The sequence below is a fragment of the Oncorhynchus masou genome, chromosome 18 (assembly GCF_036934945.1).
Source record: "Oncorhynchus masou masou isolate Uvic2021 chromosome 18, UVic_Omas_1.1, whole genome shotgun sequence".
Classification (NCBI taxonomy): domain Eukaryota; kingdom Metazoa; phylum Chordata; class Actinopteri; order Salmoniformes; family Salmonidae; genus Oncorhynchus; species Oncorhynchus masou.
The window spans coordinates 23,425,645-23,438,647 of record NC_088229.1 but is presented as its reverse complement, the minus strand read 5'-3'; the positions used below and the strand labels follow the sequence as shown (position 1 = coordinate 23,438,647).

Genomic DNA, 13,003 nt, shown 5'->3' with positions numbered 1-13,003 from the left:
GTAGGAGCTACAGTAAGTTAGCTAACTAAGCTAATTGAGTCAGACTAGTCATGTGGCATTTCACTTTAATAGTATTAACTGACATTAGTTGTTGATACCGTTTTTATGCATTATTTAGCTTGTACCCTTAAAATAGTTACCTTTGTTTGGCTGGTACTGCAGTGAAGGCACGGTTGTCGGCTGTTTCTCTGATTTGGCGCCGAATGACTTGTGATGCTTCTTGATTAAATGCCTTTTCAAATCACACTTGCTTGCGTTTACAAATGTCACTTTGACGAAATACTTTTCTACATTTACATGTGAGCCTGGCTGGGGCATCATTTGGGGAAGCTACAGGTACATTTTTCTACTTTACCAGGTTTGTCATATATATATATATATTGCAGTTAAAGTCGGAAGTTAACCTACACCTTAGCCAAATACATTTAAAGTAATTTTTCACAATTCACGAAATTTAAGACTAGTATAAATTCCCTGTCTTAGGTAAATTAGGATCACCACTTTATTTTAAGTATGTGAAATGTCAGAAGAAAAGTAGAGAGAATGAATTATTTCAGTTTTTATTTCTGTCATCACATTCCCAGTGGGTAAGAAGTTTACATACACTCAATTAGTATTTGGTAGCACTGCCTTTAAATTGTTTCACTTGGGTCAAACGTTTCTGGTAGCCTTCCACAAGCTTCCCACAATAAGTTGGGTGAAGTTTGGCCCATTCCTCCTGACAGAGCTGGTGTAACTGAGTCTGATTTTTAGGCCTCCTTGCTCACACACGCTTTTTCAGTTCTGCACACACATTTTCTATAGGATTGAGGTCAGGGCTTTGTGATGGCCACTCCAATAAGCTTGACTTTGTTGTCCTTAAGCCATTTTGCCACAACTTTGGAAGTATTCTTGGGGTCATTGTCCATTTGGAAGATTTACCTTCCTGACATGTCTTGAGATGTTGCTTCAATATATCCACATAATTGTCCTTCCTCATGATGCCATCTATTTTGTGAAGTGCATCAGTCCCTCCTGCAGCAAAGCACCCTCACAACATGATGCTGCCACTCCCATGCTTCACGGTTGGGATGGTGTTCTTCAGCTTGCAAGCATCCCCCTTTTCCTCCAAACATAACGATGGTCATTAAGACCAAACAGTTCTATTTATGTTTCATCAAACCAGAGGACATTTCTCCAAAAAGTACGATCTTTGTCCCCATGTGCAGTTGCGAACCGTAGTCTGGCTTTTTTATGGCGGCCTTTCAGGTTATGTCAATATAGGACTCGTGTTACAGAGGATCTAGATGCTTTTGTACCCGTTTCCTCCAGCATCTTCACAAGGTCCTTTGCTGTTGTTCAGGGATTGATTTGCACTTTTCGCACCAAAGTACGTTCATCTCTAGGAGACTTCTTCCTGAGCGGTATGATGGCATGGTCCCATGGTGTTTATACTTGCGTACTATTGTTTGTACAGATGAAGGTGGTGCCTTCAGACGTTTTGAAATTGCTCCCAAGGATGAACCAGACTTGTGGAGGTCTACAATTTTTTTCTGAGGTCTTGGCTGATTTCTTTTGACTTTCCCATGATGTCAAGCAAAGAGGCACTGAGTTTGAAGGTCGGCCTTGAAATACATCCACAGGTACACCTCCAATTGACTCAACTGATGTCAGTTAGCCTATGAGAAGCTTCTAAAGCCATGAAATAATTTTCTGGAATTTTCCAAGCTGTTTAAAGGCACAGTCAACTTAGTGTATGTAAACTTCTGACCCACTGGAATTGTGATACAGTGAATTATAAGTGAAATAATCTATTTGTAAACAATTGTTGGAAAAATGACTTGTCATGCACAAAGTAGATGTCCTAACCGACTTGTCAAAACTATAGTTTGCTAACATGACATTTGTGGAGTGGTTGAAAAAGGAGTTTTAATGACTCCAACCTAAGTGTAGGTAAACTTCCGACTGTATATATCTGTATATATATAATGTATGCGTATATGTTATAGATGTTTCATTCTCAGGATAAACCTAAACATGCCCATACAGTACCTATGAGGAGGTCCACAGGTGACGTAACCTACCTCTGGCCCAGTCGTTTTCCATATCCCCCGGACCCTCCTTAGTTATCCATTTTTCCTGTCGTCTTCTGTCATTTAGGCTGGCATAAAGAACGCAAGACATAGAAAGAATGTGGAAGTTTGAGCATACAGTCATGCTTGCAGAAGAAAAGAAGATGCTTATTGTTTTACCGGCTTCGAAAGGTAGGCCTAAGCTATGCCCTGTAGTATAGGACCTGAGTAACAAATATCCTATTACCAGTTTACCTACCTGTATGTAGGCTATTTGTCTGGGTTTGGTTTGTTTCCCATGAGATCACAGTGGCGGGCTTGGGTCCTCGTTTTGTACAATTGTCTTACATTATTACACCCAGTGGCTACAGCAGCCATTCCCATCCTCCTGGCAGTTTTCTCAGAGACAGGTTTCATTTACTCCTTGAAAAGTGGGATTATGTGTGTATAACAGCTGTTTCAAAAGGATATGCATGCCAAACAAGGTGACTGAGACAGATTTACTGGCATGTGGACATAGACAGTGATAGAGTACCAACCTCATTGCATTTTCTCCAGGCAGGGAGGAATGCCAGGTTTTTAAATCGTGCTCTAGGCATCTAGGCAGATGTAGATAGGGGACTGAGCAGCTGGAGGGAGGATAAGGATCTGACAGGATACTACATCCTATCTCCAACACAAAGGATAGAAGGTGTTTATGCTTTAGGCTATCACTAAATGATGGACAGCTGATTTTGATAAATTCTTTGACAAAAAATATTATTTGGTTATTTAAAATGTTATATGAAGCTCCTACTGTTGATTTGGAGACCAGATTTTGTGATATTTATGGTTATTTTTATTTTATTTAACCTTTATTTAACTAGTCAGTTAAGAACAAATTCTTATTTTACAATGATGGCCTACCCCCGGCCGAACCCTCCACTAATCCGGACAACGCAGGGCCAATTGTGCGCCGCCCTATGAATCAATAAATAATAGATGTACAATAATTAAAGAGACTATGACCATATGCAAGTGACAGAGGCAAAATTATATTCCTTCCTCATGGTCTATGTTTAGAATACAGTCGGTACCCTGGTTGCGTTTCCACTCTGTACACAATGGCTTTAAACCCTACATGACATACCAGAGAGAAATCACATAGGAATAGAAAGCCATAGAACACAGGCGTGACTAAATGATCAGGGAAAACAACAAACTTCTGAATAGTCCCAATGTGCTTCTTTTGTTTATTAGCCTCCAAAATGTTATGCAGCAATATGTTGAGACACATTATTTTAATATCAAAAGCTGGAAAAATAGTAATTATAACAAGGGCAGGTTGCAGGGAGGCACTGGTCAGGATTTAAAACTCATATCCCTTTGAATAATTGACCAAAGAAACTGAACTGTCTTCAAGGCCTCGGAGGAAATAAATTATAGTATCTCATTATTCTTTTATTTTTCTAACTGATTCCTCGGTGAATTAACAAGAATTGTGTTTTTGACAGAGGAAACTCAAATATTAGGCTATACGTACAGTGATCCTTATTCAACGCATCATTCTAAAATATCTATCTGCAAGCCATTTAATACTCAATTACAGAAATACTCTTTCCAAATCTTTCAGTCAATGTCTAAAGGAAAAGGGTAAAGTGTTAATCAAAAGGGTGTTTGTGGTGTTAAAGGAAAGCAGTGAATACAAGACAGATTATGTAAACAGTCATTTCTATTCAGTGGCAGGCCTCTTCCTGATGTTTGGAACCACAGACAAAGGATTGGAGAATGACCTCAGCATTGATTCATTCATGACTGAGACACAGAGAGCTAAGCAGTTTTGGGTAATTAACTAAATCTTTGTGCAAACAGAGGCAATATTTGGGATTGGGAACTGGACGATAAGCTTTAGTTGCATGGACAGAACAGTCTGCCCATTTAAGATATGCTATTTTTAGAGACTCAGCCTTGTCCAATCAAAACTGGTAGCCTAACAGTGTTTCCAGGATAAGTCCATAACACACAACCCTCACACCTCAAGATTTTTAAAAATTAAAAACAATGCAATAGAAATGATTTTTCTTCTGTTGCAAACCAATTCCCTATACAGCATACCCAAAGCTATAGAGAGAGACATCCAAACATGTTATTTAACAAAGGGGCCAACTGTACCTACCATTAGTGCAATGTCTTCTGTGCAGCCCTTCTGACTGAAATACATACATAAATCACTGATAAAGGTCCAATGCAGCCATTTTTATCTTAATATCAAATCATTTATGTGTAACAATTAAGTACCTTACTGCAATTGTTTTTGTTTAAAATGTTCTAAAAGTTTTTTAAAATTTGCTTCTTAGTAAAGAGCAATTTCTCAAGCAATAATTTTTCTAGGACTCTCTGGGAGTGGGGAGGGGGAAACTGAACACTAGCTGTTTTTGACAGAGAGGTTTGAAACTCTGTTTCTTTTTGGTCTATGAACTAATTCACCGCCTGCTGATGTCACTAGGAAGGCCACAAGAACAGGCTGAAATTTCAGGCTCTATTTTCTAATAGGTCTGTACCAGTCAGATACATCCCCTGTTCACTTTATTCAGGTCATTCAAGCTGGCCATCTCTGTTGAGGAAAAAGTACAAACATGGATGCTGTAGTCTAGCTCAGGGAAGAAAATGGGGAACTGAGGAGGACAGAGGCAGTATTTGTTGAAATTGTATCAAGAGCAAAGCTGAGGTATTTGAGGCACAGGGGGGCCAGGTATTTGTCAGTCACTGTTCAGGGTTTCTGGTGCTTTCTGTGTCTCCAACTCAAACAACAAAAGCCCCATTGAGGCAAGCTTTTTTTTCTCTGAACTCGAGCACAAAGCTTCCTGTACGGCTGTGACTGTCCACTGCAGAACAGGGCTTCTGCTCTGCAATGGACAGTTATTCAGACAAAGCACAAAGAGGGTAGGACGATTATAGACTGCCAACCAATTTTGTTCTTAAACCTGCACTTTTCCATGTGGAGTTTGTAGACTGAGTATATTAAAACATTAAGAACACCTGCTCTTTCCATGACATAAACTGACCAGGTGAATCCAGGTGAAAACTATAATCCCTTATTGATGTCACTGGTAAATCCTCTTCAATCCTTGTAGATAAAGGGGAGTAGACAGGTTAAAGAAGGATTATTAAGCCTTTAGACAATTGAGACATGAATTGTGTATGTGTCCCATTCAGAGGATGAATGGACAAGACAAAAGATTGAAGTGCCTTTGAATGGGGTGTGGTATTAGGTGCCAGGCGCACCGATTTGTGTCAAGAACTGCAATGCTGCTGGGTTTTCAGTTTTAATTTCCCGTATGTATCAAGAATGGTCCACCACCCAAAGGACATCCAGCCAACTGGACACAACTATGGGAAGCATTGGAGTCAACATGGGCCAGCATCCCTGTGGAACGCTTTCGACACCTTGTAGAGTCCATGCCTTGACAAATTGAGGCTGTTCTGAGGATAAAAAGAGGTGCAACTTAATATTAGGAAGGTGTTCCTAATGTTTGGTACACTAAGTGTATATAGCTGTATTATAGGTGCAAAAGAGCCAGGCCATCTTAAGACAGAAAGTGTGTAGAGAACAGGCCAAAATGCAATAGAACTAAGGCTACAGTACATTCAGAGCTTTATTTGCACTGTCCTTTGTACCTGGAATTAATGCTTTAGATATGAAGGCCCTACAGTACCTACAATTATATGATAATGCTCTAGTAACTTACTGTACTATCTTGCCTGCCATTGTACTATTGTCCCATCTCATTATTATTCTGTTCTAATAGTCTCCCAGCCAGCCATGGTGATCATTCATTTGTCCGGCAGACATTAGATGGCTATTATTGGTGAGAATATTCCCTGCTCACTTTTTTGGAAAGCAGTGAGCTCTCACACCCCTAATAAGTCTTCTTTCCCCAGACACCCAATTCAAACCCTGGGTTGACAGCCCCCTCTGGCCCCCTCCCTCCTCCAGATCCTATAACGCCAGGGAGCCTACTGATGCATGTCCAGGCATAAATTAGCAAGGCCTCTGCTCTGCTGTGTGTCAGACACTGGCCAGACGATAAGGTGAATCTCAGGGAAGCACAGCCAGGAGGATTAGCACTAATCCCAAACATCCTACAATGTTTCATCTCCACTGGGAGCCAATTGAAGTCATTGTCACACTGTCAGACACACCAGAAGTGTGTGTCAGTGTGTTTATGTAATATATGTCTGTGTGGAATGTAATCACATACATACTGTGGAGTAATGGACAAAACAAAATGAAGATAAAAATAAATTCTGGGTTGCTCTTCACTATTACAGTGCAGGATACGATACATTCCATTATTTGCAGTTGTGTTTTAAACTCCATCTCACAGAGGTATTTGCTTGTTTCCCTAATACACAGGAATAAGGGACAGCAATCAAATGTCTAGCGAGTCACATTGCAACCCACTATTCATTCAATACACATGCACCTACTACTGTCAGACTACATAGTCACTATCACAGACCAAACGCTGCATTCTGTAAGCAGAAGAACAACAGTAAGATCTTCTCATTTGAAGCTGCCTTTTTCATACAACCAGATAACAATTACCAAAACATGGACAAGTAGCTTTCACACACTAGCCCTAAGCCCACAGTTTACTGATGGGCAGATTTATTCGATGTAATAAATCTTTCACTTACCTCCATTTCCTCATCTTCTGGCTGTGTCCTCACTGGAGCGAGTAGGCTATGGCATCCCCTCAGCCTGATACTGTAGAGAGACAATGGGTAGTGGGGAGGAGGAGTTATTGTGTAAGCAGGAGGCGAGAGAAGAGTGGAGAGACCGAGGGAGTAAACCAGAATGAAAACTGAAAGAGAGAGAGAGAGACCTTTGGAGGATCAATTGCTGACAATACTCACAAATACACAAATCTGACGAAATGCTGCTGGAATGACAATTTTAGAAACCCCAGTTGCCATGATGGAGAATAATCAAGCAAAAATCCCTCTTCACATGGGGAAATGAAAGGGGGAAAACACAAGGACTGGGAGAGAGAATGTGTCCTTATTTTAGGGGGTTTCTTTGAATGAGAGTTCTTAAGATTCCGAGTTGGCAGTGTGCCCATGTGTGTTGGATGGAGAGGATAAAAGAGAGGGTTGAGGTAGCGGGGTGTCTATTGTGTCCCCTTCCTTTCAACCATAGCACTCCAGTTGATCCTTGCAGGCAGTGGGCGGCTGCTGATTATTCTCAAAGTATCTTACTTTATCAACCTCCAGATTGGAAAGTTTTGTACATTTTGTTTAATCTGTTAGATTATAACTGCCGAAATTGACATAAACTTTGACATCTACTCCCAGCACAGAAAAATTGTTGATTTACAGGGAAGAAAAGAGCAGGCAATCCAAACATGTCAGAGAAGCACTGGGACTCAAATCAATGCAGGAAAATCCTCATTCCTTAAAGAGCTTTTTCACTATTCTTTGTTCAGGCCTTCTTTATTCCTTTTTTGTCCTCTTAAACAGTCCATCACTGGCAGAGGAAGAATGTAGTTTGCAATGTGCAGGGATGAAGCCAGCAGGTGCTGTGCCCCTCTCTGAGCCACATTCACACTCTCTCTCTCTCTCTCTCAGCTTTCTCCTCCCTCCTTCCTTCCGCTTCCCCTGTTAACACATTCCCTTTTGAGAAAACGGGGTGAAAGGAATGGGGGAGAATATGAGCTACTGTATACGTAAGTAGAAGGGGAGATAAATAAAGGGCAAGAAACCAGAGGGAAGAAGAAATGTGTGTGAATTGTTGAAGATTTAATTAGTAAAAAGGTTTAGGTCATGATGTCCCATGAGGCTCAGTTGGTAGAGCATAGCGCTTGCAATGCCAGGGTTGTGGGTTCGATGTCCACATTGCGACTACTAAGAAAAAAAATGAACATGGATGCATGCCGCTCTGGGTAAGGGTATCTGCTAAATAACTAATATGTAAAATGTCACGACATCTTGATCAGCTCTGTAGTACAAGACTGATGAGGAAAAGGAGAAGAGAGTGTGTTGGAGAATGGTTAGATGGTGGGGATAAATAAATCTGCATCCCTCCTCTTCTCCCCAGCTCCCTGTACATTCAAGAAAAGCCCAGTTTCACTGTCTCCCTGCCGCTGCCAGCCCCAGCCCCAACTCTATTCTGTCTCTCCTTCTCCCTTTCCATCAAATAGACACACAGGCTCAGTTCATTACTATTCACCAGGTCTCACTAAGACAAGCTTCACTGCCCCACTCACTACCACTGGGGAGGGGAGGGAAGGTAGAGGCACAGATAAATCTTACAATGGAGGAGAATAAATCACAATAGACTATCCAGATGTGTGTAAAAAAAACACTTACTAGACTGTTGTGTGCTAAGCATCATCTGGTGGTTTGTTTTCTTGTTGTGTGACAGCATATATCCAGGTAAACAACAATGCTAGTTTTATTCTAATCCGCACCACCCCTGATATCCCTGAGTCTAGCAACAAATGCAGTGAACAAATGGAGCTTTCTGCTGTTTAGATGGACTCTCCATTACTAACGCACAATACAGATGTACACAGTACATTCAGAAAGTATTCAGACCCCTTCCCTTTTTCCACATTTTGTTACATTATAGCCTTAAAAATTGATTAAACAAAACATTTTTCCTCATCAATTTAGACACAAGACCTCAGAATGACAAAGTGAAAACAGGTTTTTAGAAATTTGAGCAAATTTATTGAAAATAAAAAACAGATTACTTATGTAAATAAGGTTTCAGACCCTTTGTTATGAGACTTGAAATTGAGCTCAGGTGCATCCTGTTTCCATTGATCATCCTTGAGACGTTTCTACAACTTGATTGGAGTCCACCTGGGGTAAATTCAATTGATTGCACATGATTTGGAAAGGCACACACCTGTCTATATAAGGTCCCACAGTTGACAGTGTATGTCAGAACAAAAACCAAGACATGAGGCCGAAGGAATTGTCCGTAGAGCTCCGAGACAGGATTGTGTGGAAAAGATCTGGGGAAGGGTACCAAAATATATTTCTGCAGCAATACTTCTGCAGATACTGGAAAAAATACCTTTGATATAAAAGTTTGCTTAGTAAAGAACAATTTTAATGTTCTGGCTCTTCAAAATAATCTAAAAGTATGTCTTAATAAAGAGGATCTTGATATGATAATGGACTTACACTGGGTATACAAAATATTAAGAACTCCTGCTCTTTCTATGACAGACTGACGAGGTGAATCCAGGTGAAAGCTATTATCCCTTATTGATGTCACTTATTAAATCCACTTCAATCAGTGTAGATGAATGGGAGGAGACAGGTTAAAGAAAATTTGAGACAGTTGAGACATGTATTGTGTATGTGTGCATTCAGAGGGTGAATGTTCAAGCAAAAAGCAAAAAAATGTATGTGCCTTTGGCCGGTGTATGGTAGTGGGTGCCAGGCTCACCGGTGTGTCAAGAAATGCAACTATGATGAGGTTTTCACCAGTAGCGTGCCGTGGTTCTGGGGCCTGGGCCTTCAGTGAAGTCCTACACAGTCCCACCCAAATTAATCCACCTCTTATTACCATCATTATGATGCCATGGCTCTAGACACTATACATTTAGACAGAAACGCAGTATAACCAGGCGTTGCGTCACCTTGAAATGGACATTTTTATTCAGAGTATTGCAGGGGAAGAGTACAATACCTTTTCATTGTGCAGCTTCGTTGCCCTGCGCGCTTGTTCGTTGAGCTGTAGATCCACTCGGGTGTCCCCAAAAGTTTTCAAAAGCACCTTTGTTTGTAAGTGCCCAGCCGTACTTTGGTGTCTTGTTGCTGCCTTGGTTAGACAACTCAGGTTTGCAAAGCCAGTGTGGCTCCAAACACCAAATCGATCACTTCCAAATAATAGGCATTCCCAGCAGTACAGTTTGCAGTGCTTCTCGGAGCATGTCTTTATAGCGTCGGCTTTGTAGCGTCGGCGTCTACCTCTCCTGACAATGTCTAACTTTTCTTGAAAAGTTTGTCTTGAGAATGGCGTTATAATTATATCCTCAACCAAATCGATATCGTCTCCTTCCGCCATTGTGGGTTGAAAACACTGTTTAGTAGTACGCAAATTAATTCGTTGATCAATTTCAGTTTCCGAGTTTCCTAGTTGGTAATCCAATCAAAAGACGTGCAGGCACTACGCCTGCTAGCTGGCTCCTGTGTAACACTGGAGCCAGCCTGCAGGCGTACAATAGCCAACTCTAAAGCTGATTGGTTGACAATTTTAATTTCCATTCACTTTAAGCTACAAGCGCCCGCACTGTTGATTCTGAAGGCCTGAGGGCAGATTTTAGACCCCTGGCAACACATGATAGCTGAATATGATTGGATAAAATATCTAACATAAAGACCAGCCCTCCTATTCTCAACCTGGGGCTGGAAGCAGTGCAACCAAGAGGAACGCTATGAAATGAAGAGTGTAACTCTTACTCTGGGGAATAATTTAATACATATTTGTGGGAAAATATATTTTAATTTTTTTATATATATTCTGATGATGTTTAGGCCAACAGAGAAGGCCTTGCTGGCCCTGAAGGCCCACCACTGGTTTTCACGCTCAACAGTTTCCTTGTGTATCAAAAATGGCTCACCGGTGAAAATGGCACCGGAGGAGATAGCCGCCGTTTTACGGTCTCCTAACCAATTGTGCTATTATGTGGGGGTTTTTGCGATATTTGTCAATTATTTTGTAAATAATGTTTCTGCAACCGTATCTTACGGAAGAAAAGAGCTTCTGGATATCAGGACAGCAATCACTCACCTCGGATTAGACAAAGATTTCTTCAACAGCAGCATATTCAACACGATATTCTCCAAACACCCCACAGGCCAGACATCCCAATTATTTGCAAAAGGAAGCGACGCAGAGGACGAAGAGCCGGATGCCTCGTCCGGACCCGCAAAAGACAACTGGGAAAGCTGCCGTTACCGTCAATATTACTCGCCAACGTTAAATCATTGGACAATAAACTAGACGAGGTACGATCACGAATATCCTACCAACGGGATATCAAAAACTGTAATATCCTATGCTGCACGGAATCGTGGCTGAATGACGACATGGATATTCAGATAGCGGGATACACGCTGCACCAGCAGGATAGAACAGCACGGGGGGGTCTGTGCATATTTGTAAACAACAGCTGGTGCACGAAATCTAAGGAAGTCTCGAGATTTTGCTCGCCTGAAGTAGAGTATATTGTGATAAACTGCAGGCCACACTACTTGCCTAGAGAGTTCTCAGCTATACCTTTCGTGTTTATTTACCACCACAGACAGATGCTGGCGCTAAGACTGCACTCAGTCAGCTGTATAAGGAAATAAGCAAACAGGAAACCACTCACCCAGAGGCAGCGCTCCTAGTGGCCAGATTTTAATGCAGGGAAACTTAAATCAGTTCTACCAAATCTCTATCAACATGTTAAATGTGCAACCAGAGGGGGAAAAAATATTGATTGTACTCCCCACACAGAGACGCGTACAAAGCTTTCCCTCACCCTCCATTTGGTAAATCCGACCACAACTCTATCCTCCTGATTCCTGCTTACAAGGAAAAATTAAAGCAGGAAGCACCAGTGTCTATAAAAAAATGGTCAGATGAAGCAGATGCTAAACTACAGAACTGTTTTGCTATCACAGACTGGAACATGTTCCGGGATTCTTCCGATGACATTGAGGAATACACCACATCAGTCACTGGCTTTATCAATAAGTGCATTGAGTACGTTGTCCCCACAGTGACTGTACTACATACCCCAACCAGAAGCCATGGATTACAGGCACCATTCGCACTGAGCTAAAGGGTAGAGCTGCCACTTTCAAGGTGCGGGACTAACCCGGAAGCTTATAAGAAATCCCGCTATGCCCTGCGACGAACCATCAAACAGGCAAAGCGTCAATACAGGGCTAAGATTGAATAATACTACACCGGCTCCGATGCTCGTCGGATGTGGCAGGGCTTGCAAACTATTACAGACTACAAAGGGAAGCACAGCCGTGAGCTGCCCATTGACACGAGCCTACCAGACGAGCTAAATCACTTCTATGCTCGCTTTGAGGCAAGCAACAATGAGGCATGCATGAGAGCATCAGCTGTTCCGGACGACTGTGTGATCACGCACTCCGTAGCCGACGTGAGTAAGCCCTGCCAACATACACAAGGCTGCGGGGCCAGACGGATTACTAGGACGTGTGCTCCGGCCAATGCTGACCAACTGGCAGGTGTCTTCACTGACATTTTCAACATGTCCCTGATTGAGTCTGTAATACAAACATGCTTCAAGCAGACCACCATAGTCCGTGTGCCCAAGAACACAAAGGCAACCTGCCTAAATGACTACACACCCATAGCACTCAAGTCCATAGCCATGAAGTGCTTTGATAGGCTGGTAATGGCTCACATCAACACCATTATCCCAGAAACCCTAGACCCACCCCAATTTGCATACCGCCCAAACAGATCCACAGATGATGCAATCTCTATTGCACTCCACACAGCCCTTTCCCACCTGGACAAAAGGAACACCTATGTGAGAATGCTGTTCATTGACTACAGCTCAGTGTTCAACACCATAGTACCCTCAAAGCTCATCACCAAGCTAAGGATCCTGGGACTAAACACCTCCCTCTGCAACTGGATCCTGGACTTCCTGACAGGCCGCCCCCAGGGGGTGAGGGTAGGTAGCAACACATCTGCCAAGCTGATATTCAACACTGGAGCTCCCCAGGGGTGCGTGCTCAGTCCCCTCCTGTACTCCCTGTTCACCCACGACTGCATGGCCAGGCATGACTCCAACACAATCATTAAGTTTGCTGCCGACACAACAGTGGTAGGCCTGATCACCGACAACGACGAGACAGCCTATAGCAGGGGTGTCAAAGTCAAATGGACGGAGGGCCAAATAAAAAATTTAGCTACAAGC

General features: G+C 42.2%; 1 long non-coding RNA gene across 1 annotated transcript; it reads right to left on the bottom strand.

The window, feature by feature from the left end:
- Positions 1-2,159: 2,159 nt before the first annotated feature.
- LOC135504253 (uncharacterized) lies at positions 2,160-6,950 on the bottom strand. The gene is made up of 4 exons (XR_010450112.1): positions 6,732-6,950; positions 4,207-4,240; positions 2,591-2,717; positions 2,160-2,474 (listed from the first exon to the last, which is right to left on the bottom strand). It is a non-coding gene; the product is annotated as an uncharacterized LOC135504253 (long non-coding RNA).
- Between the last annotated feature and the right edge of the window lie 6,053 nt (positions 6,951-13,003).